Source organism: Nelumbo nucifera, chromosome 1 (assembly GCF_055504915.1).
Source record: "Nelumbo nucifera cultivar China Antique chromosome 1, China Antique-T2T, whole genome shotgun sequence".
Classification (NCBI taxonomy): domain Eukaryota; kingdom Viridiplantae; phylum Streptophyta; class Magnoliopsida; order Proteales; family Nelumbonaceae; genus Nelumbo; species Nelumbo nucifera.
In genome coordinates, this window is record NC_142649.1 from 15,024,483 (window position 1) to 15,030,176 (window position 5,694).

The 5,694-nt window shown below is 39.7% G+C and overlaps 1 pseudogene across 1 annotated transcript; it reads left to right on the plus strand.

Annotated features, from left to right (window-relative positions):
* Positions 1–2,826: 2,826 nt before the first annotated feature.
* LOC104611546 (cytochrome P450 89A2 pseudogene) lies at positions 2,827–5,483 on the plus strand (annotated as a pseudogene). The gene has a single exon (XR_016081149.1). The product of XR_016081149.1 is annotated as a cytochrome P450 89A2 pseudogene (transcript).
* Positions 5,484–5,694: the final 211 nt, after the last annotated feature.

Genomic DNA, 5,694 nt, shown 5'->3' on the forward strand with positions numbered 1-5,694 from the left:
AAAATACAAGTTTGTATCTTCTCTTACCCATACCAAAAGCACCATGGACTGATATTACTATGGATTTTGTGTTGGGGCTTCCAAGAACAGATAGGGGTATTGACTCTATTTTTGTTGTGGTTGAAAGTTTCTCTAAAATGACCCACTTTATTGGTTGCCAAAAGACTTCTGATGCTTCTCATGTAGCTAACTTGTTTTTTAAAGAGGTTGTTCGGTTGCATGGATTGCCAAGATCTATCACATCAGATCGTGACACAAGATTCCTTAGCCACTTCTAGCGAACTTTATGGAAGCGTATGAGTACTACCCTACAATATAGCAGTACATTTCACCCACAAACCGATGGACAAACTAAAGTGGTTAACCGAAGCTTAGGCAACTTGTTGAGGAGCCTAGTCAAAGACTACTTAAAGCAATGGGATCTTATCCTACCACGAGCTGAATTTGCCTTCAATGACTCAATTAATAGATCTACATGGAAGACTCCTTTTGAGGTTGTGTACGGTCGGTCACCTAAAAGTGTTGTTAATCTAGCTCCTATAACAAGGTTGCGGTGAGTGAGTGATGATGCCGAAACTTTAGTTGAATCCATTCGAGAAATTCAAGAGAATGTACGATAGAAGCTGAAAGAAAGCAACCAAAGGTATAAAGAAGCTAAGGATAAGCATCGCTGGATGAAAGAGTTTCATGAGGGCGACCTAGTCATGGTTTATTTGCGGCCTGAGAGGTTTCCTGTTGGGACCTACCATAAGTTGAAGCAGAAAAAGATTGGTCCATGTCAAGTGCTGAGATGGTTTGGTGACAATGCATATAAAATTGAGCTACCAACTAATTTATGCATTTCACCCGTTTTTAATGTAGCAGACCTCTTTGATTACCATGGAGAGCTAGAACCAGCAACAAAGGATGGGCGAGGAGTAGCACAAAGAACCAGTAATTCTAATGAGTTTGAACAAGTAGAGGGTGTAGAAGATGTTCGAGTTACCAACACTCGAAACGGAGCCTATTTCAGGTTCTTGGTCAAGTGGAAAGGGAAACCATCAATTGAGAACTCTTGGATTAGTGAAGAGGGGTTTATGAAACTAGATGGAAACATGTGCAAGGCTCCTAAAATTGTTGGTTGCACAGGGTTTAGCTCCTTTTAACCCAACGGGAGTTATGAGGCAAAAAAAAAGAAGAAAAAAAAAAGAAATGTGTGAATGTATTCTGTTTTTCATGTTTTTGTAGTGGGATCCCAAATTGTTGTCTTTGGGTAGCTTTGTTGATAGTTTGGGATCATGGGTATTTTCATCATTTTATAAGTTAGGTTTTTGGTCAGGGGCAGTTTGGTGCATTTCTGTTGGGTTTTGGTCTCTTGGGTCTTTTTGTAACAAAAGTTATCATTTAGGTGTTCATTTGAAGTTAGTTTTGTTCCTAAGGAGTTGTTAGTTAAATGGAAACATTCTAGGGGCTTATGTCTAAATATTTTAACTAGCTTGTCCAGCAAGCCAATGAGTCTTATAAAAGAGAAGGGGGTTGTTTCTGTAGGGGACTTTTGTTTCTTTCTTTCTTGTTTGAGCTGTAGCTCAGCTCCAACTAGGGCTTTCAAGCATTGGGAGCTTGGGTTTTGAGGAGTCGACCCATTTTGGCGCCTTCCAATCCCTCCATCGCTGCATGTCCGCGTGGGAGGCCAGCTTGCTGCCATTATTATTGTAGTGGAACTGTTCCATGAGGAGTTTTACCTCAAGTTCCGGTCTGAAATCCCTAAAAATCCAACTTATTTTGTTGTTTTCAGCTTGGTATTTCTTATGCTTATTGTTGTATACTTGAGGTACTACATGTAACTTGTCCTTCTGTCAACATCAATCTCCCTTGCCATTCATGCGGAGATGCTTCCAATGTATGGATAGGATGGATTGCTGGGACATTGTTGGTACTGTGTGTTGGTAGCTAATATGAACTCCTCACCCATTGTATTGAGTTTATTTCAAAGGCTAGCATATTTGCACGGTGGTAAATGATATCTTTCTAAAATTGTCTATTTAATTTCTTTCTATATTTCAATCTTTTTTTTTGTTTCATATTATTAATATAAGATATTAGAGATGTGCCCAAATGTCTTCTATAAATTATTTTGTATTTTTATACTTTTGTGTGTTTTATTTTTTTTATTTTTATTATTACTTGATTATGACATCAAGGATTTACACATTTTGAGGTTGAATTGTTGACTTAATGCCACCAGAAAACAACTCCATTTTTAGTTGATTTTAAATTTGTATTTTATTTCTATCATCAATAAAAACAATCATTCTTTGTCATGCTTATATTTTTAATATGATCAATTAATATAAGATTCAATAAAAATGAGCCTAAATATAAGACTTAATGAGAAGAAATTGAATGAGGAGAAATATAATCAAAATTATATAATTTGTACCCTCACAATTAAAGAGAGACCAAATTCAAAAATAAGGGTATTTTAATCAAAAATAGAATTTAATATTTGTTAATGTGAGTTAATAAATTAAATATATAAAACTTAATGGGACGAATTTGAATGAAGAAAAAAATGATTATTCAAATTATGTTTCTGTACTCATTACAATGGAGATGACTAACCAAATTCAAAATTTGCGATATTTTAGTCAAACAAAAAATTTCACTCTCATTCACACTTTTGCAGTATAAACTAATAAGAAAAACAGCAACCCTGGATAATATCTGATTTTGTACAAGATGGTTCCCTTTAACAAATTCTATTCCAATCTGATCCTGGTCACACAATCGATTGTTAATAACCAATCTAATGAAAATAGAAATTGGGCCAATAATATCTGAATGGACCATGTTGATCTGTTACCATAATTTCTTGTCTACAAAGTGTCACAACAAAACAAAATCTGAATAGCATCTCCCTCATAAGCCTAGCTAGATAACCATGGACTATGATCACCAATAAAAATTCCTTTTATTTCTTTTTATATAGAAGCCCGTAGGTAACTTCATTCAAGTGGCTCAACAGAGGTGTCCCGCGTACTGGATCGGAAAATTGGGAAACACAGATAAGTCTTAGTTCTAGACATTCAATGCATGTTTTGTCGGCCAGACTGGAAAAATTTTGCAAGATGGGATAAGCTCGTAAGAGATTCCTGCAATCGACAATAGTTGTTAAATGCCGCCATGGTGGGCTTGAATTTTCACTAACAATAGATCAGATCTCAACAGTGAGCTGCATCACCTTCAATGATAACAGAACAGAGTGGAACTAGAGCTGATTAGCAAAGACTAATCCTTCAAAGATGATCTCGAGCTACTAATCCAATCCCAAAGGAATGAAGATGAACCAACAGCTGCGTCTACATTAGCCTTCACGCAGAAATAAAGATCAAACATACTTAGATCAACAATTTTGACTTTCCTCTCTGATTCTTGTTCTCGTGGCTTGACTTCACTCTCTAATGGAGGTTTGAATCATCTTCAAACATACATAAATCGACAATCTTGACTTTCTCTCTCTAATTCTCCCGACATTTAATTTACAGATATAAAAGAGCAGTGCTTTGCTTTGCTTTTGGCATCGCAGCTTGACACACTTCTCTCTAATAATGGAGGTCTGGTTCATCTTCCTCGTCTCTCTCTGCGTCGGTGCAGTCGTTAAACTGCTGCTGAGTCTCTTCTCACACGACACAGTCACAGACTGCCCTAAAATCCTCCCACCAGGTCCCCCTAGCGTCCCCATAATTAGCAGCTTCTATTGGCTCTGCAAATCCTTGTTAGATTTGGAGCCCATCCTCCGAGACCTACGCACCAAATACGGCCCCATTGTCAAGCTTCCAACAGGCTCCACTCCTACAATCTTCATCACCAACCATGAACTCGCCCACAAAGCTATCGTCCAGCATGGCGCCACATTCGCTGATCGCCCACCAGCTCTGCCGCATGCGAGCATCTTTTCTAGCAACCAACACAACATCGGCTCTGCCAAATACGGCCCTCTCTGGCGTCTCCTCCGTCGTAACATCATCACTGAGATCCTCCACCCTTCACGGGTCAAGTCTTACGGCAGTGGCCGCAAGTGGGTCTTGGATACATTAATCAACAAGCTCAAACAACAAGCTGAATCCGGTGAACCAGTCAGGCCGCGGGATCACTTCAGGTACTCGATGTTCGGCTTATTAGCTTTCATGTGCTTCGGGGAGAAACTCGATGAGAAAGTCATCAGAGACATTGAAGAGGTTGAGCAGAAGATCCTAATAAACTTCAACAACAATAACATACTAGCTTTCATGCCTAGACTGGGAAAGTTTTTGTTTCGAAAGCGGTGGAACGAGGTCTATGAACTGCAGCGAAGTCGCGAAAGTGTTCTTCTTCCTCTCGTTAGAGCAAGACAAGAAAAGCAAATGAGAAGGGACAATGAAGAGAAGGACAAGATGATCGTCAGCTATGTCGACACGTTACTCGATCTCCGACATCCAGACGGAGGAAGGAGGCTCACAGAGGTGGAGATGGTGAACATGTGCGGGGAGTTTCTGGGCGGAGGCAGTGACACGACGTCCACCACATTGCAGTGGATCATGGCGAACCTGGTGAAGCACCCAGAGATCCAATCAAAGCTTTGCTCGGAGATCGAAGGGGTGGTGGGTTCCGGCGAAGAGATCAAAGAGGAAGATCTGCAGAAGATGCCATACTTGAAGGCTGTGGTGTTGGAGGGTCTGAGGAGACACCCACCTGCACATTTTCTGCTGCCACATGCTGTGACGGAGGAGATTAAGATAGATGGATATGTTGTACCGAAGAACTCTATAATATATTTCATGGTAGCAGAGATGGGGTGGGATCCAAAGGTTTGGGAGGATCCAATGGAGTTTAAACCAGAGAGATTCTTGGGTGGTGGTGATGATGGAGGGGAGCAGGTATTTGATATAACGGGATCCAGGGAGATTAAGATGATGCCGTTTGGTGCAGGGAGAAGGATTTGCGCTGGGTTTGGTTTAGCGTTACTTCATTTAGAGTGCTTTGTGGCCAATTTAGTTAGAGAATTTGAATGGACGGCTGTGGATGGTGAAGAGGTTGACCTATCTGAGAAATTGGAATTCACGGTTGTGATGAAGAATCCATTGAGGGCCCACATCTCGCCGAGAATGCGATAAAAGATATATACTACGCTAGCACTACTTAATTAAGCCCATATAATAAGCAGAACTTGAATGCTCTGCCATAAATATCATGAGATCATCATCTCAAGGTACCTTATTTTATTTTTTTGTTTCCTAATATGATATGATGATCTCATTAGATCGAGATCATCTTCTCATTCTCTAGCGATAGGGATTCATGGTTTTGATTTGTCAGGCTGTTGGGGTTCTAGTCCCCATTTTGGTTGATGAATTCTTTATTGACTAATGTTGAAATTCATTTGAGTTCTAGTATCACTTGTGTAGTTCGTTCCTTGTGTATTGCTGTTTTACAGTTTCTCTAATGAAACAAAAATGTTCTAACAATCTACGATTGTAACTTGAGCTTGCCCCAGTTAACATTTTACATTGCTTCAGGCATGAGTCCTTTATCCAAATTTTGACAAAAAGTTCAACACGAATCCCACTTAGACCTGTTTAGGGGCCGGGCTTCAGGTTTGACTTATAGTACTGTATTGGATATAGGTTTTGGGTCGGGTTCCATTTAAAATTTGGCAAAAATCAAACCCGAGCCTAA